Source organism: Symphalangus syndactylus, chromosome 22 (genome assembly GCF_028878055.3).
Source record: "Symphalangus syndactylus isolate Jambi chromosome 22, NHGRI_mSymSyn1-v2.1_pri, whole genome shotgun sequence".
In the NCBI taxonomy this organism is placed as follows: domain Eukaryota; kingdom Metazoa; phylum Chordata; class Mammalia; order Primates; family Hylobatidae; genus Symphalangus; species Symphalangus syndactylus.
The window spans coordinates 47,334,215-47,357,814 of NC_072444.2; the positions used below are offsets into that span (position 1 = coordinate 47,334,215).

General features: G+C 35.1%; 1 long non-coding RNA gene across 1 annotated transcript in view; it reads left to right on the top strand.

Moving 5' to 3' along the window:
* LOC134735559 (uncharacterized) overlaps positions 1-20,497 on the top strand; it is a 38,929-nt gene extending 18,432 nt beyond the window's left edge. Inside the window, exon 3 of the long non-coding RNA XR_010118757.1 lies at positions 20,377-20,497. This is a non-coding gene — a long non-coding RNA (uncharacterized lncRNA). The remainder of the gene's footprint in view (positions 1-20,376) is intronic.
* The last annotated feature ends 3,103 nt before the right edge of the window (positions 20,498-23,600 follow it).

Sequence of the window (23,600 nt, forward strand, 5' to 3'; positions counted from 1 at the left end):
GAGTAACTACTATATAGGTTATATATAGGGACATGACAAAATATACAAGGTGATGGGGAACTTATTAAAGGAACTCTGAAGCATCCTATCCCAATGGTTAGGCACACATATGGTAGAACCATACAGCTTAGGTCTAAATTACAACATTGCCAATTACTTAACCTCTGTGTGCCTCAGTTTCCATGAAAATAGAGACTGAGCCAAAATGTACATTCTAGGAATTAAATGGAAAAGAGATCATCCCAGATTAAACAACAACAGAAAAAAAATATAGGGAAAGTGAATGAGAAAGGGAAGGAGGGAAATGAATACAAGATGATGTGGTACTGAGGTAGGCACACTTCTCAGGAAAGCACCGTTTTTTCATCAGTCTATGACACTTTCATAGAGATAGTGCACTGAACCTCAGCATATGTGTAACAATTTCTCTGAGGGATGTCAGAGAAGAAATTTATCTGCCAGATCCATTCTATATCTTATCTCCTATGGCCAGGTTTTACCACCATGAGGAGTTTAACAGCTTGAACTTCTAGTTTGTATCACCTGGACCCTTTAGAAAGAGCTAGAAAATTAAAGCCAATACCCTGGGCTGTGACACTTTCTCTGAGTCCAGAAGTAGTAGGAAGAGCCAAACTCCCATAGCAGCAGTCTCAGAGGTCTGAGTATGCAGGAACAATGAACATGGATATGCAGCAGCAGTAAAAGGAGAGTGAAGCTAGTAAACAAGTTGTAGATGCATGTGAGGACTTTGAGTTCTGCAGCTGAGTATTAGAAATGTCCATGCTGGGAGATGGAGTTCAGTAGGAGATAGCTCGTGTAAGAGTAAGTCATTCCTTTACAGAAGAAACACATGTACTACAGCAAGAGGTTTTATGTATGGTGAGTTACTGGAACGGAATTAAATTATGTATGGCTATAGCACAGTACAAAGAAATCTGAAGAGTACAAAGAAATGATATTGGTAAGATGAAGGTATATGAAAAAATAGCCAATGAGGCTAGGTGCAGTGTCTCACACCTGTAATCCCAGCATTTTCGGAGGTGAAGGCAGGAGAATAGCTTGAGGCTATGAGGTTGAGACCAGCCTGGATGACATGGTGAGACTCTGTCTTTGTGGGAAAAAAAATAAGCTATATGGGCATCATGGCACATATCTTTTGTCTCAGCTACTCAGGAGGGTTAGATGGGAGGATCACTTGAGCCCAAGGAGGCTGAGACTGCACAGAGTTACATTCATGCCACTGCCCTCCAGCCTGGGTGGAAGAGTGAGACTCTGTCAAAAAAAAAAAAAGAAGAAGAAGAAGAAGTAGGAGGAGGAGGAGCAGGAAGAAAAGAAAGAAGGAAGGAACGAAGGAAGGAAGGAAGGAAGGAAGGAAGGAAGGAAGGAAGGAAAGAAAGAAAGAAAGAAAGAAAGAAAGAAAGAAAGAAAGAAAGAAAGAAAGAAAGAAAGAAAGAAAAAAAGAAAGAAAGAGAAAGAAAGAGAGAAAGAAAGAAAGAGAAAGAGAGAGAGAAAGAAAGACGAGAGAAAGAAAATAGCTAATAAATTACGATGAAGTAAAGTGAGTTATAATGAAGCTAAAAAGTGCTGCAAGGTAAAATAATTACCCAGAGATTCCGGGTGCAAAATACATTATGAATACATACAGCAAGCTACCTAAGGCCACTGAATAAAAATTCAGGGAGATTCATTGGAGATTTTAGACTTTCAAAAATACCCCTGTATTTGGGAATTTAGAAAACCACATTCATACCATTCATACCCAAAGAAAGATGCATCCTCAGAAAAATCTGAGAAGATGATAAGCTTTCTCCTAGACTCAATAAAAGCTGAGTAGTGTTAGGAGTTGATCCAACAGAGTCAATGTTCAAAAATTGAGAGAGGTTTTATGTTTGTTTTTTCTTCCTGATTTTCAAGGAAATTTCTGTCAAAGCATTAGCTGAACACAAGCTAAGGGACAGAGACTTCAGCTATCACACATCACAAGGCATACACTTTCTGCACAAATATTTTAGGAAAGTCACTAAATAAACGGGCTACTATATGATTCAACATTAAAAGCAAACAAACAAACAAACAAACAAAAAAACAAACAACAAGCAGCACACTGTTGTTTCTCCATGCCTGTTACATAGAAGAACCCGATTTCTAGAAGGGACAGAGAGTGATAGATGCCCAACTATATGTGTGTTGTCTACAGAAGACTCAGTTTAGATCCAAAGACACATTTAGATACAAAAGAAAAGATGAAGAATGATATGCTACACAAACATTAAACAAAAGAAAGTTGAGGTGGCTAAACTAACAATAAACTGGATCTTAAGTTGAAACTGTTGCAGGAGACAAAGAAAGGCCTTATATATTGATATAAGGTTCAATTCATCTAGACAATATAACAATTATAAGCATATTTGCATCAACCAACAGAGCACATAATCTGGGAAGTAAATTGACAGAATTAAGGTTATTACTAGACAGTGATGCTGTAATAACTGGAGACTTTACTACATTTCCTTAAATAATGGTTAGACATCTAGACACAATATAAATTTTAAAATGAGTACTGAAAAATACTAAAAACAAAGTAGACCTAGCAGACATAAGAAGAGCACTTCACGCAGCAACAGACCACATATCTTTCACAAGTCCACATTGATTATTCTCCTAAATAAACCATATATTAAGATTCAAAAGATGTCTCAATCAATTTAAAAATATTAAAATCATCCAAGATATGTTTGATGATTAGAATGGAATTGAGATAGAAATCAGTAAAAGACGAAAATAATTCACAAATATGTGTAAAATAAATAGCATAGCCTTAAACAACAAATGCATGAATAAATAGCACAGCCTTAAACAACAAATGCATGAAGGGAGAAATCAGAGGGAAATTTAGAAAATACTTAAGCATGATCGAAATAAAAATAGAACACATCAAAATATATGGGATATGAAGAAGGTGGTACTCAAGGAAATTTATAGCAGCAAACAGCTACATTGAAAAAAGAATGATTCAAAATCAATAAACCCACTTCACCTTCTAAGAAACTAGAAAAAGAAGAACATACTCAAATGAAACCTAGCATAAGGGAAGAAATAATAATGATTAGAGAGGAAATCAATAAAATACAGAATAGAAACACAAGAGAGAGAATCAACAAAAGCCAAAGTTGGTTCTTTGAGAAAGATCAATGAAATTGACAAACCTTTAGCTATACTGACCAAAAAAAAAAAAAAAAGAGAAAGTAATTTAATCAGAAATGAAAGTAGCAAACATTAGAACTGACTTTAGAGATATAAAAACAATTACACAAGAATACTTAAGGACAACTGTATACCAACAAATTTGTAAAACCAAATGAAATGGATAAATTTCTAGAAACACACAAAATTGCCTCAAATGACTCAAGAAAAAGTTATTTTTGACTCAATGGAGAGATTGAATCAGTAATCAAAAGTCTCCCAAAAAGCCTCCCAAAAAAGAAAAGCCCAGGACCAGATGGCTTCATGGGTGAATTCTACCAAACATTTTGTTTTCTGTACTGTGATGCTTTAACATTTAGGGCTTTACTGATCCTGGAGGAATTGCCCCTCCCAGGGTTAGCTGGTTCCTTGAGATAGTAAGCAACTCACCTGCAAGCATGCTTTTCAAATACCAAACAACCAATACAGAACCCACACCTAACACTTAATTTTTCAGTCCCAAACATGTCAGACCACTATCCACCAGCCCTGATTACCCCACGGCCAGGTATCAGACAACTAGGAACAGTCCCTATGTCCCAGATCCCACTGAAATTATTCAAATTAGCAAGTCCTAAACCTGCTTACTTTGCTTTGCCTATTTGTTCTCATATAAAACACAAAAAAGTCTCTTGCCCATGGCTCCTGACCTTGCTCTGCCTCCTGATACCTCTCTGTGCATCCTTCTTCAGAACTGTAACATATTATCTTTTCAATCGAAAATATCTTCTGATCTGTTGACCTTACTATACCTCAATTTTTTATTACTACACTATATTTTAAAAAACAATTAAAGTAGAATAAATGGCAATACTTCTCAAACTTTTCTAAACAACAGCAGAGTAGGCCACAGTTCCTTAATCCTTTGATGAGTCAGAAACCAAAGATATCATGAGAAAGAATATTATAGATAATATCCCTTATAAATATAAAAGTACAAATGTCTCTCTCCAAAGTAATATCAAACTTAATCCAACAATATCTTAACAGAATTATACATCATGACCAGGTGGAATTTATTATCCCAGAAAACAACGATGGTTCAACACAGAACGTCAATCAGTGTGATGCAACATTAATGGAAATAATGAAAAAAAATTGTCATCTCAGTTGATATAGACAACACTCAGACAGCTACCAATATTTTGGAGCTTCCAAAATATGATAAAATACACTAAAGTACTTTTTAAAAAATGCATTACTAACATCATATTCATTGGTCAAAGAATTCAGTCTCTACTCCTAAATCAGAAACAAGACAAGAATACCTGCTTCTGTGATTGCTCTTCAACATCATAATGGATGTTCTACCTAGAGCAGCTACAAGAAGAGAATAAAATACAAAAATCCAAATTGAAATGAAGTTCTCTATTCACAGTGGCAAATCCTATTTATAGAAAATCCTGAGGAATCCACAAAAGAAGCCACTGAGTGATTGAATGAATTCAGCAAAGTTGAATATTACATAACCAACACATAAAAATAAGTTGTATTTCCATACTCCCATAATGAACAGTCTAAAAAACAAAATTAAAAAGCAATTTCATTTACAATAGCATATAATAGAATAAAATATCTAGGAATACATTTAACCACAAAGTTAAATAGTTGTACAGCAAACAATGAAATATTGCTAAAAGAAATTTCAGAAGACCTAATATTAATTGAAGGAATTCAATTAATTCATAAGCTTAATTCCTGCTTAATTCATAAGCAGGAATACTTAATAGCATTAAGATGTCAAAACTAAAGTATCAATTTGTATATATATATTTAACATAATCCCTAAATTTCTAAATCCCAAAAGACTGTTTTTTTGCACAAATCAAAAAGCTGATAGTTAAATTTACATAAAATTGCAAACCAAGTTTACATTATGGGTAAAAAATTTAAAAAATGGAATATATATTCAATAATATACTATTCAACTGTAATAAGAAATGAAATTTGTATACATGTTAAAACATGGATAAATCTTAAAAACATTACGCTAAGATAAGCCACACAAAAAAGAATATACATAGTATGGTTTCACTTATGTAATAAATATCTAGAATAGGCAAACTGACAGAGACAAAAAGATTAGAAATTACCAAGTTCTGGAGGGATAGGAGAGTGAATACAGAGTTTTGTTTGGAGTGATAAAACGCTTTGGAAATAGTGGAGGATGGATATACAGCATTGAGAATGTAATTAATATATCTAAATTATTCTCTAAAAACTGGTTGAAATGGCAAATTTCATGTTTATATATGCATAATGAAAAAATCTAACAAACAAGTCTGGGCTTAAACTTTTAATATTATTTGTTGCAATTTTCATATTGGGTCATACAATCTCTCTTACTGAATTTATTAATTTAAAATTTGGAAATAACAATGTTCTTTTTGTAAAGTTATAAGACACAAAGTTGGCAAATTCCATAATATGTGCAAGACGCTTAGCAACGCACTTTGGGCATATTATATGATCCACATATATCCATTTATAGCATTTTCTTTCCTTACATTCTCACTTTTATCTTTTTTTGCATTAATTGGTTAATTTGTTTTTAAAAAATGACTCAAACTTCCAGTAGCTTTTTCATAAACTTTTTAAAGAATAGTTTTATATTTTTATAAAAGTTGTGAAGGGAGTTGTCATGTTACATAGTACATTTGCCACAATTAACAAACTAATATTGACTCATTAGTAAATCTTCATTTACATTTATTTAGTTTTTACTTAATATCCTTGTTCTGTTGCAGGATTGTATTGAGGATACTACATCCCATTTAGTCATCATGACTCCTTAGGTTTTCTTTGGCTGTAAAAGTTTCTCAGTTGTCCCTCAGTTTTGATGACATTAATAGTCTTAAAGAGCAATGGTCAGGTATTTTACAGGATGCCCCTCTCGTGGAATTTGTCTGATTTTTTTTTTTTTTTTTTGAGACCGAATCTTGCTCTGTCCCCCAGGCTGGAGTGCAGTGGCACGATCTTGGCTCACTGCAACCTCCACCTTCCGGGTTTAAGCAATTCTCCTGCCTCAGTCTCCCGAGTAGCTGGGACTACAGGCGCTCGCCACCATGCCCAAATAATTTTTTGTATTTTTAGTAGAGACGGGGTTTCACCATCTTGGCCAGGATGGTCTTGATCTCTTGACCTCGTGATCCGCGCTCCTTGGCCTCCCAAAGTGCTGGGATTACAGACGTGAGCCACTGCGCCCAGCCTGTCTGATTTTTTTAAAAACGATTAAAATAGGGTTTGGGGTTTTGGAGAGGAAAACCACAGTGCTATTTTCACCACATTCTAATAAAGGCTCATACTATTGACATGACATTATGATTAATATTGAACTTGATCACTTGGTTGAGGTAGTGTTTGTCAGATTTATTCATGATAAAGTTACTCTTTCTCCTCATTTCCATAGCCTTTAGAAGGAAGTCACTCATGCCTGTAATCCCAGCACTTTGTGAGGCCGAGGCCAGCAGATTACGAGGTAAGAAGATCAAGACCGACCGTCCTGGTTAACACGGTGAAACCCTGTCTCTACTAAAAATACAGAAAATTACTCGGGCATGGTGGCGGGTGCCTGTAATCCCAGCTACTCGGGAGGCTGAGGCAGGAGAATGGCATGAACCTGGGAGGCAGAGCTTGCAGTGAGTCGAGATCCTGCCACAGCAAACAAACAAACAAAAACAAAAAAAAAAAAAAAGAAGAAGGAAGTCACTATGTGCAGCCTACACTTATGGGGTTGGGAGTTAGGCACAATCTTTTGAAGAACAGAGTACCTACATAAATTATATTGAGTGCTATATGGAAGATTTGTCTATTTTCCCTCATTTATTAATTTACTCAATCATTTATATCAATATGAAGTCATAAATATTTATTTTATACTGTGTCATAATCCGACAGTGATTTGTGTCATTCATTGCTTTAATTTATATAGCTTTGGCCATTGGAAGCTCCTTTAATTGGCTTCTGTATCCCTTTGACAAAGTTCCATAATCATGGTTTCTTTGAACACTTTCTTACTTTCTGGTATTGCAAGATGCTCCAAGCTCATCTTGTTTATTCCTGGCCTCAGCCCTAGAATCATCTGTTTCTCCAAAGTATTCAGGATCTTGTTTTATTGCAGAATGATGTTAGGAACCAAGATCCGGACACTAGCTATGCTTATTGCTACTGGAGTGTCTTTTCTTCTAGGCTCTTAGCTGATAGAGGGAGAATATATATAGCATGTAATAATGGGTGTTTATGCACATTATCTATAAATATATATTTCTATGTGTATTAGTATGTTTCTATAATAAGCTAACCATGTTTATATTGTCACCAACCCTAATTAATTACCATATAGATCATTCTAGTCTTCTCCCCTTGCTTACTGTAATCTTCTGCTCCGACAGCAAGAATACAGGCTCCTGCCATCTGCTATCTGTTATACATTTTTCACTTCTTGTACATATGTATATTGGTTTTATAATTTTAACACACGCTTTTGTAGAAAACACCTTTAATAACTACAGCAGTACTTATGTACAGTTCTTTTGTCTTTAATATTACAAATTTTACTCCATTTCTAAGATATTTTTATCAACACCTTTTCCCCTCACCCTATGGTAAAACTGCTTCATACATTTAAAATACAGTCACATACATTTGTAACAGTCTTTATTCTATCTTTGAATTTCTCAAACTCTTACATTGTTGTTCTTAACCTGGGTACATTGGATTTCAATCTTTTTGCTGTAAAATTCTGTGAGTTTTGACAAATGCCTAGTGTCATGTATACATCATTTGAGTATCACACAGAGTAATTTTACCATCCTAAAATATTCTCTGTGTTTCACCTAGCTAAACCTTCTTCATTGCCAAATGTGTATACTGATCTGTTGACTTTCTCTACAGTTTTGGCATCTATAGAATGTCATGTAAATGGAATTATACATCATATAGACTTTACAGACTGGATTATTTCACATAGCAATATGCACTTAAAATTCTTCCATGTATTTGCATTGCTTAATGGCACATTGTTTTTCATCACTGTATTCCCTTTATTCCATTGTATAGGTATACCACAGTTTATCTGCTCAACGACTGAATGGCATCTTCATTGTTTCCAGTTTTTGTCTATTACAAATTATATTACTATAAACATTTGTGTGCAGGTTTTTGTGTGAACAAATGTTTCAGATCATTTGAGTGCATTCCTAGGAGCATGGCTGCTGGTTTCTAAGGTAAAATTACATTTAACTTTGTGAGAAACTCTAAAAGTTTCTTCCAAAGGACTGTACTAGTTTGCACATTCACTGGCAATAAGGGAGAGTAACTCACTATCAGTGAGTAAGAATTACTCTTACTTCTCATTTTTGCCAGCAATTTGAAGTATCAGGGATTTTTTTGTTGTTATTTTTTTACTTTAGCCATTCTAAATAGGTTTTTAGAGCTATCTATTGGTTGTTTTAATTTGAATTTTCTAATGAAAAATGATGCTGTTCATATCTTCATATTCTTAGTTTAAATCTAAATATCTTTTTTGGTGAGCTTTTTGTTCAGATATTTTGTCTATTTTAAGTGACTTTTTAAAGTATCTATTATTGAGTTCCAAGATTTCTATGCTTTAGATACGAGTTTTATTTATCATATATGTCTTTTACAAATATTTTCTCCCAGTCTGTGCTTTAATTCTGTTAATAGTGTCTTTCACAGAACAGAAATTTGTCATTTTAATAAATTTCAAATTGTCTTTTTTTCTCTCTTTTATGGATTTTGTGCTTTTATTCTTGTATCTATAAATGCATCAACAAACCTGAGGACACATTTGATTTCTTTTCTATTTTTTTTCTAGAAATTTTATAGCTTTGGATTTTACATACAAGTCCATCACCAATCTTTGAGTTGATTTTTTATTCAGGTATAAGTTCTGTGTCTGAGTTCATTGTTTTTGCATGAAAGCTTCCAATTGTTCCATAACCATTTGTTAAAAAGTCTAACCTTTTCTGTTCAGTTGCCTTGTGACTGGGTAAAAATTTATTTTACTACATTTGTGTGAGTTTAATTTCTAGGCTTTTCATTCTGTTCCATTAATCTATGTGTCTAACATTTTACTAATGCCACATTTTCTGAATTACTGTGCTTTATAATAAGTCTTGAAATAAGGTGGTGTGATTCTTCCAATGCTGTTGTTCTTCTTTGGTATTGTGTTGACTATTGTAGATGTTTTATATTTCTATATAACTTATAAAATCCAGTTTGTCAACATACAAAAAAGCCTTGCTGCAATTATGAGTGAGATTGCATTGAATCTATAGATCAAGTTAAGAAGAATTAATATTTTAACAATATTGTGTCTTCCCATCTATGAGAACACAATATTTCTTCATTTCTTTAAATCATCTTTGATCTTCCATCAGCATTCTGTTGTTTTCAGTATATTAGATATTAGACAGAGATAGATAGATAGATAGATAGATAGATAGATAGATAGATAGATAGATTGATTTATCTCCAAGTATTTTCATTTTTGGTACTATAGTAAATAGTATTTCTAAAAATTCCAATTCCAAAAATTTATTCCTGGTATATAGGAAAGCAATTAATTTTTATATATTGATCTTATATTCTGTGACACTGGTATAATACGTACGAGTTCTAGGAGGATTTTGTAGATTTTCAGGGTTTGCTACATAGATAATCATGTCATATTCAAATAAAGACTCAAAGTAGATTTTGAATTTTTAAACTTTAAATTCTTGATATTTTTACATTTTTGCTTTATGTGAGGATGTAGTATTGTCAGTAGTATTAGCAGCAATGATAATAACAATAGTCAGAACATATAATCCTTACTAGGTTCAAGCACTATGCAAAATGCTCTTTATATATCACTTTTTCATCTAATTTCTTCCATTCTATGATCTCTCCAGTAATTATTGTGATAGATAATCAAGTATCAGGCTGGAAGAAGACAATGTATGTTACCATTTGCAAGTGAAAAAATATTTGCATTTTTGCCTAAGAATTATTCTGAAAAAAATCCATTTATTAAACCTCCACAATCCTTCAGTTCTCAAATATGTGTCCTAAATGTTAACTCATTTTAATTAATATGTAATTATTTTATTCATTCAGTAGCCATTTTTCATTCCAACTATTTTTCAGGCTTATTAAGATATACATTATTTTCTATTTCCAAACACAGGTTGGTTACCAGTTATAAATACGGACTTTTTTTTTTTTTGAGATGGAGTTTCGCTCTTATTGCCTAGGCTGGAGTGCAATGGCACAATCTCAGATCACTGCAACCTCAGCCTCCCAGGTTCAAGCAATTCTCTTGTCTCAGCCTCTGGAGTTTCTAGGATTACAGACATGTGCCACCACCCTCAGCTAATTTTCTATTTTTAATAGAAGCAGGGTTTCTCCATGTTGGTCAGGCTGGTCTCGAACTGCCGACTTCAGGTGATCTGCCCGCTTTGGCCTCCCAAAGTGCTGGGATTACGGTCATGAGCCACCGTGCCTGGCCAAATGTGGACATTCTCAACGTTTTTATTCTATCCTGGCTTGATCAAGGTACTTTAACTTCTTGTCAACATAAATGGTTTGAAACTTCAGAAAATTAAAAACCTCTGTTTTTTATAAATAAGCTAAATTATACCTGTTGCTCTCTAAACAGAATAGCACAAGGGACATGACCTTAAAAGTATTTAAGAATACATACAAATTGCTTATTTTGTGTGCTGCTGAACTTACAAGTAATAAGTGGGAAATGCCATTTAAAGCAACGGTGCTAAAGAAAACTGTTAATTAGGCCGGGCGCGGTGGCTCACGCTTGTAATCCCAGCACTTTGGGAGGCCGAGGCTGGCGGATCACGAGGTCAGGAGATCGAGACCATGGTGAAACCCCGTCTCTACTAAAAATACAAAAAAATTAGCCGGGCGTGGTGGTGGGTGCCTGTAGTCCCAGCTACTCGGGAGGCTGAGGCAGGAGAATGGCGTGAACCCAGGAGGCGGAGCTTGCAGTGAGCCGAGATTGCGCCACTGCAGTCCAGCCTGGGTGACAGAGCAAGGCTCCGTCTCAAAAAAAAAAAAAAGAAAACTGTTAATTAAAAGTAAATTCGGACCCAAGAAGCACTTTTCCACAATATCCTTGAAAAATTATGACTGAAGAAGCACACTTCTAAGTTTGTTCCTTAGCATGTAAACTGTCTTCCTGAATAGATTTCCAGGTTTAAAGAAAGTGTGGCTTTTCATTTTGCAGTTATGAAAACTATACTAATACTATGCTCATTAAACACAGGGACTCCATAAATACTGATTTTCTGGTTGTCAAGGGAAGACACAATAAAGTCACCAGCAACTATTTATAACTGGTATAAATCTCATTCCACTAACTCAGATATACAAGGAATATAGCTTGCTTTCTTTATTCATCTATATAACACAATTTTATTTTTATATTCAGCTATTATTCTACCAGGGTAGCAGAAATCCAGTTATAATTAACTTAGTGTACTCCTCATTTCTCATTTATTTCATTTCTTACATTTCTGAATTCTGGTAATCTTAAGTAGTGCCAAGGTAGTAGGTGTGGTGATTGGGGCACATCTGGTGTTGACATCTGCTGAGAATATTTTTAAAATTCCATCCTGTTTGTCTTCCATTATTATTCTACATAGGCTATTGTTGACTTATGGAACTTCACCTCTGAAATTCCCTTTGGGTCCAGGGGTCTTACTCTGATAATAATAGATTCTACATAGTCATATATTTGAAGAAGGAATTACAGAAATAGCAAAGAAAACTGAGAAGAAAACCAACAAAGAAAATAAAAGTACAATATTATTGGTTTCATTGTCTTTTAAAACAGAACGTGTAAATTAACGAGAGGTGTTGGCCTTCTAAATTATAAGCTAATCATAGAAGATGAACTGGAAGGGGTCCTATGTATGAATTGGCTGGCTTTATGTTTTTGTTAAGATAAAAGACAAAAAGGACATAAAGTGATATGACAAAGGCAAAAAAAGCAAAACAAAAAAATTACTCTCTATATATATTTGCAGACACACACACACACATATATACTTACACACACATTCTCATTCAACAGATATCTATTGATTACTCACTGGAAACTAGATCAGGGATACAAAGATGAATGATGCATGACTTTGTCCTCAGAAAGGGTGAGACATATGTTTATCAAATAGCATAATGAGATTGGTTTGAAAAGACAGACAAGTCAGCGATTAAGAGAACATTATTAGTCAAATAGACCTGCATTCCAATTGACACTATGTGATTTAAATATATATATATATATATAGGCTGAATGTATATATTTAATACATAATATATAGATATATATCTATATATAAATAAATATATATAGATATATATCTATATATAAATAAATATATATAGATATATATCTATATATAAATAAATATATATAGATATATATCTATATATAAATAAATATATATAGATATATATCTATATATAGATAAATATATATAGATAGATTTTGTGTGTGTGTTTAATACATATATGCAAACACACACACATATAATATATATATATATATAAATAATTTTTTTGAGTCAGAATCTCACTGTTTCCCAGGTTGAAGTGCAGTGACATGATCATGGCTCACTGCAGCCTCAAACTCCTGGGCTCAAGGTACCTCAGCCTCCCAAGAAGCTGGGATTACAGGCATGCACAACCATACCCAGTCTAATATTGTTAGTATAAATACAGTCTGGAGATATTTATTAATTAAAACTATGTCTTATTGTTGACAAAGAGGCCAGCTAACAATAAAAACATAATTGACCTTAAAATCCTCGTGAGACTGAGGCTTCCCCTCTTCAGAATTCTGACACTTTGTCCAGGCAGGGAGACTGGTTATGGAATACAGGGTCAAAGATGCAGGATTCAGAACCCAAAAGAATCCACAAAGCAAAAGACTCTACTCTCCTTTGGAAGTTCCATTCCCCAACCCTCATTGTCTTGTATTTCTCCTTTGCAAATCCCATCTCCAAGGCAAGCCCCCATTTTGTCATGGGGAGAATCTGTTCTTGAAATCACGAATTGTCTTAGCCATCATCGGGGCAATCTTCTTTCACATGCTGCTGACCGCCTTCACCAGGTGGGTACTGCTGATGCTCAGGAAGGCACAGACCAGTCTCTGAGGCATGAGGATAAAGCTACTGCTGCTTTTGATGCTGTTGGAGGAAGTGTGACTGCTTCCTGTGTGATATGGGTTATCACTTGTAACTGGTAACATACATTGGCTTTTTCCAGCCTGATACTTGATTACATATCACAAAAATCTACTTTTGCTGACCAGCTTCTCCTCCTGTCCCAAACTTCCCCTGCCCCCTTCAAACATGGTAAGGTGGTTTGGCCACAGAGTTGACAGAGTCAATTTTTCCTTGTCAGCCCTTGGGCTAACTGGCATGTGGAAATGAATATCTATTCATATCAACATTCACAGCTTCTGCTATCAGGCATCCTGAAACACAAGTACATCTCCTGATAACTCATGATCTTCCAGCCTTTCATGGAAGTTTAAAGTTTTGATGACAGTGAATTTTTATTAATTGATCTGTTTCTTCAACTGGTACATGATTGTATTTCTGCAGGTGATATAACTGACGAGGCATACATCTCATCAGTTCAAAATGGGTTTTAAAACAAAATAGGAGATTCATTCCACTTCAAAGATTGAATTGATGCTTTTAAGTGTTTGGATGCAAGGCTGGTGCATGCTCATCATTTTGGAGGAGTGGGATATTTAGAACCGGAACATGCCTGAAGGTTAGAATTAATTCTGTGTACAGTAGATCCAGCTTCTTCTTCTTCCCAGGGTGAAGAGAGTGCTTTTCACTTTGGTTGGAAGGAGGATATGAGTCAAGGAGGTAGATGGAGGTGAATGGCAATCAGTCTGTGTCCTGAGAAATGGAATGTCAGGCTATACTGGTATGGGGACCCTTTTCAGCTTGGCTGGATGAGCTTCAAACTGCTGCAGCTTCTCTGACTTATTTTTGTTTACATTAGGTAATTTCTGAACTGATCCAAATTTTACTAGTGGTTTTAGAATCATTCTTTCACCTTTTTTTGCTAAGTATAGTGGCTGAATTTTTCATGGTCTTTTAATTTTTATTCTAAGACTAGTCATGGCTGAGATACACATGGTGCGCTGCTCAAATTCATCATCCATATCTGCTTCCTCAAATTCACGTAGGAGTCTCACTGGCTATCTATCCAAGCAATCTCCAAGAGGGGTAAAACTGTCTTGATGCTGCTGTCCTCTCTTTCTTTCTCTTTCCAGACAAGGGACACTAGAGGGTCATTTCTATTTTGTGTCGTCTTCTGAGGGTGGCCTTTGGTTTTCATCTTTGGAGAGGGCCCATGTGATTTCTCACTGATCAAAGCAGAACTTCTCATCAGTCTTGCACTCATGAAGTACTTTTTCTTATGGAAAGGTTTTGCTTCTTGCTTTGACCCACAGCCCCTTCTTGGCTGACCCTGGATCTGTCCTAAAGGGCATTAGTGTGGCCTTTTCCAGGTTTCTGGTGTAGAACAATGAGTCCTCCTCCAGAAATCTCTAATAGTACACAGACAGCGGTTGAGGACTGATAGATGATGGAGTCCGAACATGGCCATAATCAGAAGATTCCTGGTCTGAAGATAAGCTGATGAAGGTTGGTGAAACCGCATTCTTTCATTTCTCTTCTTCTGACTTTGAGATGCTTTGGAGATCTCTTAATCTCTGAAAGTGTTATGTCTTTCTTCTGTCTGTGGTCTCAGCTGTCTGACTGGAGGCTTTTCAGTTTTCATTTCCTCCTCCTTCTGAAGAGCAATCCTGTGGCACTTTCTGGAGTTGCTCTTCTTCAAGTCCAGTTCATCAGGTTTACTGTTTCACTGCACAAGAACTTCTTCCACTGCCACGCAAAATCTCTGGAAAATCTCCTAAAATGCTTGTAATTTTTTCTGAAGCTATTCACTATTATCTCAACTCCAGTCTCCTTAAGGATGTCTACTACAATAGACAAGGTAGAGAGTTCTTTCAATTTTTTCTATAGGTTCTTAGGGTACAGGTTTGTGGCCATGGCACCCGCAGCTTCTCCACAACTTGGAGCACCAACTCCACCACCACCATTGCACTGGTGTGTCTGCCTCACGAGAACTGGGCTCCTGTCTCATCTTTGGGTGGTAGCTCTGCTCTGTATGTGTGCATCCTATGAGTGGCCTTTCTGGTGTGCAGTCCAAGACAGAGTGAAGTCCTATGTTAACACTGACCTTATAAATCCTGACCTCCACCACCCATGCCCCTACCTTTCTCTGGAGTGAAGAGCCACACCCTAAGTAACACCCATTGGTGGTCCACATAGGATCCCTAGAGTCAGCAGGAATGAATCAGTAGCAACCACTTTAGCTTGAGTGCTACACACCGATGGTCAGCTATCTTAATTTAAACTGCAACACAACCTGAGGAAATAAGTTATGTTGTACCCATTATACTGATGAGGAAACTGAGGCTCAGAAAGCTCAAATTAACTTACATATAGTCACATAGAAAAAGCACAGATAAAATTTAAATATAGTCTAGGTCCAAAGTGAGCACACGCCTCCAATAGGTATAGAAATTGAAAGTGAGGGAGAAAAAAATTAGTCTAAAATCAAATAGCTTAGCCTCAGACAGTAAAAGTTCATGTGTCTAGTTTACTCCCAAAGAAATGTCTGCTACATAGGCATCAAATAAATTATTCTTCAATGAATGAATGAATGGTCATTTGCTCTGATGACCTGTCCATCAGCAGTAGGGCTTGAGTCAGACCAATCTAAGACTATCTTTTAGGACACTTGCTTTCTTCCAAAAGGGCTAAATTAGCCTATTACTATTACTACTAATGATAACAAATAAATATTCTCAATTAAAAATTTCAGCATTGATTACATCTCATTTGATAAGACTAGATTACATCTTACACAAATCTCCAGCACTAGTGCTACACCTATTCTAACTTCTTGTCTGAAGCCAGAAAACTCTATGGTGTATTTTCCTTGATATTTTTCTTTTAAATAGAATATTTTCATAGAGCAGTTTTAGGTTTATAACACACCTGAGAGGAAGATACTGGGTTATTCCTTATGTCCTTTTATCACATACATGCACACACTGCCCCACTATAAACATCCCCCACTAGAGTGGTACAATTGTGACAGTTGATGAACCTACATTGACATGTTATTACCCAAAGACCATAGTTTGCATTAGGGTTCACTTTGGGGATTGTACATTCTATGAGTTTTAATAAGTGTATAATGAAATACATCTGCATCATAGTACAATTCAGAATAATTTCACTTCTCTAAAATTCCTCTGTGCTTTGCTGATTCATCCTCTTCAAATAACACTGTATTACTTCCTAGTTAGTGCATCTGTCCAATTTTCCCCTCCTGTCACTTGCATCACTGTTGTCATTTACTCCACTTTTATACATACATTATACACACATTTTGGACACACATTCCACTTTTTTACATACATACAACAAATATACATATATTTGTTTTTATAAAAGTGGTGAAAGAAAGGTGAACGATTGTATTTACCTTCACTTATTTCTTCTCCAGTGCTCTTCTTTTCTATATATGGGCCTGAGTTTCTAATCTACTTCAATTTACTTTTTTTTCTGAGGAGCTATTTTTTGCTTAACACTTCATGCAAGGCAGGTCTACAGACAACAAATTCCCTCAATGCTTATTTGTCTAAGAAAGTCCTTGATTGTCCACTTTTAATGGGTAATTTTGCAGGATACAGAATTCTAAGTAGCTGGGATTTCCTTCTCCACACTTTAAATATTTCACTTCACTCTCTTTTGCTTGCATGGTTTCTGAAAAAGAGATGAATATAATACTAAAGTTTACTCTTCTCTAGGTAAGGTGTTTTTTGCCTGTGTCTTGTTTCAAGATTTGTTTTCTTACCTTTTATATTCTGTTGTTGGAATATAATATGACCAGGTATAGCCTTTTGTTTGTTTGTTTGTATTTTGCATTTATCCTGCTTGGTGTTCTCTGAGCTTCCTGAATATGTGGCTTGGTGTCTGACATTGATTTAGAGAAATGTTCCATCATTATTGCTTCAAAAATTTATTAGGTTCCTCTCTTTCCTCCTTTTCTTTCTTTCTTTTTTTTTTTTTAATAGTACATCCGTGTTACATCTTTTGTAGCTGGCCCACAGTTCTTCAATAGTCTGTTGTAGTGTTTATTTTTCAATCTTTTTTCTTTACTTTTCACTTTTGAAAATTTTTACTAGCTTATCTTAAAGTTTAGAGATTATTTCTTTAGCCATGTCCAATCTACTAACAGGCTCATTCATTCTTCATTTCTGTCACACTGTTTTTGATCTCTAGTACTCCTGGGATTTTTCTTAGAATTTCCATCTCTCTGCTTACATTACTCACTTGTTCTTGCATACTGTCTACTTATTCCATTAGATCCTTTAGAATATTAATCATAGTTGTTTTAAATTCATTGTCTAATAATCCCAACACGTCTGCCATAGCTGAGTTTGGTCCTGAGGCTTGCTTTGTCTCTTCAAACTGGCTCCTGTTTTCAATTTTCCTATAATATGCCTTGCAATTTTTTTTGAAAGCTAGACGTGAAGTACTGTGTCAAAGGAACTCTGGCAAATATGCTTTTAGTAATATAGTGGTGAGGTTTGTGGGGAGGTACTGTGATTAGATATTAGTTATATAGTGAGCCTATGCCCCCTTGGCTGTTAACTTTACAAATGCCTTTCCTTTTATTTTAAGCCTTTGGTGGGACAGGATGGCTGGAGGAGCTGAAATTGGGTATTGCTCTTTCCCACAGGCTGTTTAGGCTTTCTTTTATTTTCTTTCTTTTTTTTATTTTTTTTTTAACATCCCAGTAGGGAAGGCATTAGTAAAATAGTTTCTCTTGAGGAAAAGCCTTACTAAGAATAGAATGCTCTGGTGTATTTCAAACTGGACACTTTTTCCTTATCCCTTCTGGAAACATAAGGGAATTTTTCTCTGATTTCACTATGACAACCTAGCAGAACTCCAGGAAGTAAAAATTATAAAATGCGGCCTCCCACACCCCCATCTGCGGTCATTAACTCACAGACTTGTCCACATCAGGCCTCCAGCAATTTGTCAATTACAGTTTAAGTTTTCCTACTCCAGCACTACCTCAGCAGTCAGATACTTCCTCACTGTCTACTATCTTTGATCCATTTGTGTTTGATTTCATTGAGAGTCCTCGCATAACATGCAAGTTATTTGCATTAGGGAATTTAGGTTAGTTTATCTCATGTCTGTGTGCTACCTCGACAAAGACACTAAAACACTGCTTAGATGACTAGGGAAGAAATCAAAGAACAGTTCCTCAGAGTTGACCGCGTGTTAGCCCTGAGCCAGAAGGGTGCATGGCCTGCTCAGTACAAAATCCAGAAAGACTAGGATATGTGTGCTTGGTGATAGTAGGAATGGGTGTTACGGAAAGAAGGGAGGAAACACTGAAGTAATTTATTAAAATTCTAGAAAGTGAGGCTAGGTCCAAAATGTGGAGGAAGTTGGGTAAGCAAAGCAATGGGAAGCTGTCAAGGTTTCACTGCCTACTCACCACCCCATGCAAGCACCAGAACAGGATAAGAGTCCACATTTTCCAATGATCAAACTAAGATTCTTTCAACTATACTGTATTGCCTCAAAAATGGTTGCATTTTGCTTTTATCTCATTTTAATGGCAACAGCATTGCCCGTAAAAGCTGCTCATTTGTGTGAATAAGTGATATTTTCAGCTCTGGCCAGTGTATTGGGTTGTATTTATATATGTGAGAGTCTTAAGTTTTCCAGTGTCCTGGGCTTCCCACAGGTGAGTTCACATTCAGAAGGCTCTGAAACACCAAATAGATCCAGGCAAAGGCTTGGCTCACAAATAGGATTGGATTATGTTTGTAATAATTAGTAGGTTTAGTGCATCATGTATGGCTAATAGAAAAATTTGGAATAAAATCTTGGAATAAATGGTATGTACAGTAAGAGAATTAAATGATAATACTTACCTTCACTTCCCAGAGCCTTTAGTCAATGATAAGTAAGCTATATCTCTGGAACCAGATTTTTTTACAGTTTCAAATCTAAAAATAAATAAAAGTAGCATTTCCCTTTCAACTGGCTGCAGACTTTGAGTGAAGAAGCCTTTCCAACAATTTAGCTTCCCAACATATTTCATCATAACCAAAACTCCCTTAAGGGAAGGTGCCCTATGCTGCCATCTCTGTGTGTGACACACTTCAGAGCACCAATGAAGTGCTCAGCAAATATTTTCAGTCTAAAATAAATTGAACTTAAACTAAGATACAGAGACAGGGATGGTAGAATCTTGATAATTTATTTAATGAAAGCAAAAGGAGTTATTTATTTCTGATGCGTGGGCCAATCGTGCCAGAGAGAAGGAAAAGAAAAGGTTCTAGTCAAGTTAATCTAACATGCCAAAGCATATTTATTTATTAGGAGTCTTTGGTGTCATTCCTCCAACAAGCTCCAGATGCTGTGCATGAAATTTTTCAAGCATGAAATATTCAAAAATAGCACTGAAATGGTTGGGGAAAAATGTTGGGAAAAAAATTAGTGATGCTTGAGAAAAGCTAGGAAGAGCAGGACACAGCAACTTTTTAAAATTGACTTTACGCCGAGAACTCTAAGGCACATGGAAAATTTTGTGAACATATCTATAACTCAGTAAATTGCTGTAAAGTTAACAGCTACTTTATGTAACTACCTCCATAAAGGGAAAGAGCATTGCCCAAACTCCCAGTGGCCTCTGAGCACCACTTTAGGGCTGCAACCCTCTTCATGCATGGAGGTAAGCTAACTATGCCAGGTATAGAAAAAACATCTTTGCTTTGTTTGATAGGCTTACCATCTTATGAATCATCCACAAATAAAACTATTTAGCTTTGCATGTTCTTTATTGTTATATAAATTGAATCATACTGAGTATATTTATATATTTTGATATAGTAATATTTGAAAATATCATTATAGATTTATGATGTATTTTATCTTTAAAGAATAATAAATATATTTATTAGCTCTGTTCAATGACAAGGCCTGAAAATAACAACCAAGCCAGTAACAACAAGCACCCCTTGAGACAGATAAAATAATATTCCACCCAAAGGAACCAAAAGACTTCTTGAAAAATTACATGGCCAATCTCTGGTCTAGAGCAAGAAACATACTAGGTAAGTTTGAAATGACTTGTTACATTTGAAACGTGGATGCCATCAAGCACTATGGAAAGGAAAAACATATGCAGGTCTTAGAGATGAGAAGGAGCTTGTTACTACAAGTGAACTCAGCAATCAATAAATTATTGATGCATGAGTGGATGAAATACTCTATGTAAGGTTGGACAGATGAGTGGTTGAATTCATATATACTCAGTTAAATGGTGTTTGAATCTGCCTTTGAGCCTGTTTCTCCCATGCAGGTTTTAAGGTCCAGTTGAGTTTTTTCTATGCAATGTTTGGAGTGGCAGCTATCAATTCCATTTACGTAATTAGAGCAACAGACACATGAAAAGTGAAAAATTAAAAAAAAAATAAATAAAATTACAGAAGAAAGCATGTTCTTAGTATTTCCTAATGGCTATTTAAGAAATTTTGGTCATTAGTTGTTTTGCTTCATAAACAATTATAATTCTTTATGTCTGATAATATAATTTCTTGGTAAAAATTTTCAACGGCTCTGCATTACCCACTGAATATAATTCAAGCTCCTTGTATAGTTCTAATTCTCTGGTTTCTTCCTCCCTTTCCTGCTTTATCTTTCTCCTTTCACTTCACTGGCAGCAATTTGATAACACTTTGTTAGTTTCCTGGGTATGCTGTGCTATTTCTCTTTTGAATGGCTTTACTGGGAACAGTGTCCCTTGCACTTAAGTGCTGCCCTTTGCCTCTGTTGATTAACTCCTAAGACATCTTTAACAAGCAAGACTCACTTCTGCAGTAAACTTTGTCTGGTACTTTGGTTACTGATACTTGACACAAAAGATGACATGTGTACTTCTAGGGCCTAGCAAAGGGCCAGAAGTAGGGCGAGTATTTAACCACTATTTATTTATTACATTTTGTAGTTAATGGTACATAGCTTTTCCCCGCCCCTTTTTTTCTTATTTTCAATCAAAACAGGAAAACTTTCATTACTTCAATCAGTTTTGGTTGACTGTAAGAGAATTTTACTTAAACTATTTATATATCACATACAATTATTCATAGAGTCCACATATCTATATTTAAAATATATTTAAAATCTAATTCAGATAGCTTTTTTATAATGATTGTATCTATGAAGGCTAGTGTCTCTAATTAAGACAGAAAAGTCTTGTTTACAAGAGCAGAACTGTAAACAAGCACATGGATTAGTATTAGGCTAATATTTGGCCACTATTTTTATACATGAGCATAGAGTGAATCTTTAACCAGAAAAGGCACATTTATATGCAACCATTTAGATAATCACCAGAAAACTTTACATTAAATAGTTGTTTTGTGTAGCACAAGGTGAAGTAACTGGCTTGAAAATGAGTCTAGAAATGAAGTAAATTAAGCACATTTTTGGGCATCCTGTAGAAATATCTTGTAATGATTTTTTCCTTGCCTTTAATTTTATACCTTTTTAAGCCCAGTAGGAAATCTCAGTTGAACTAAGTTCTTTTTTTCCTCTGGTAAAATTTATTATAATTGTTTTTATTGAAATTTGTTTTACCTCCTGAAGTTCTGAAATACTGGCCATGTGTATCAATCAAATTGTATTGCATTATCTTGTAACCTTTTAAAATAATTGATCAGACAATAAAAATAAAAATGGACATTAATTATGTTGAGGAAAGTTTTACTTCCTTTTCAACTTGATACGTTTTTCTTCCTCAAATGCTTTGAAATTGCCAAGAGCAATTTGATGATACCAATAATAAATTTGGGGAACTAAGCTGAGTAGATATAAAATGACAAACTTAACTGCATTTATATTAAAGCACTTTTCTGCTCATCAGAACAAGATGAGAAATTTAATAAGTAAACCAGTAAGTTATACCCAGATGTATTGTGTTCTACAACTGAAATAGATATTTGATGATATTTTCACCAACGTTTTATTCCAATCTCTAAGAAAAATGCTTTAGAAAAATTACTTGACTACATTCAAAAGTTGTTCATTAAAATATAATACATTTTGAAAGATATAAACCATGAATTATATGTTACCTTGTATTCTGTACCCTTTTTAATTTCTTTTACATATTTATTAATATACACTTTTCTTTTCTTAACTGTTTTTTACAACATTTCCATTTATAGTACAGAAAAGGGTATAATCTGATTCATCCAGGAAGGTTTTAATTGTTTAGGTTTTCTCATTAATTTTTGGCTATCCTGAAAGTAAAATTAACCTTTATAATTAATTTTACACTTTATTTAAAAATTTTAAAAGAAGACAGCAATTTATTTATGCACTGGAGAATTTTATGCTAAAATCAGATGTCTGGGAGTTTGACATATTTGAGTAACCAGTGGGACATTTTTTGTGCTTAAAATTTCCTGTTTGTAATATTAAAATTTATTAAATGAGGCATGGTGGCTCATGCCTGTAATCCCAGCACTTTGGGAGGCTGAGGCAGGCAGATCACCTGAGGTAACAGTTTGAGACCAGCCTGGCCAACATGGTGAAACCCTGTCTCTACTAAAAATACAAAAAAAAAAAAAAAAAAAAAAGCCTGGCATGGTGGCACGCGCCTATAATCCCAGCTACTCGGGAGGCGGAGGCGGGAGAATTGCTTGAACCCAAGAGGTGGAGGTTGCAGTGAGCCGAAATTGCACCACTGCACTCCAGCCTGGGTGACAAGAGTGAAACTCCATCTCAAAAAAAAAATTATTAATATATCTTAGAGTTGCATCATTATGAGGTTATTTGGACAATTCTATCCTTCATCAACTTTCGAGTATGATTTCTGGTAATATTACAAAACACTGTCTATAGGATCCCATTCTTCTTGACTGCTGGAAATCCAGTTTTCCACAACACCAGGTATTTCTGGGTACACGCTGAAGATGGCCATAAATGAAATCTAAGTACTGCTTAAACCGTGACCATCCATCTCTTTCTGGAGACTGATCTTTTTCTCTTGGGATTCTTTGGAAGCCTTTAGTTGGCTTTGTATGATTACCTCTAGATGTTCCTAAATTGCCCTCAGTACATGTTTATTTCATATATTATTTTCAAGCTTGGATAGATATTTGGATAATTCACCACAATATCAGCTGAGATCAAGTT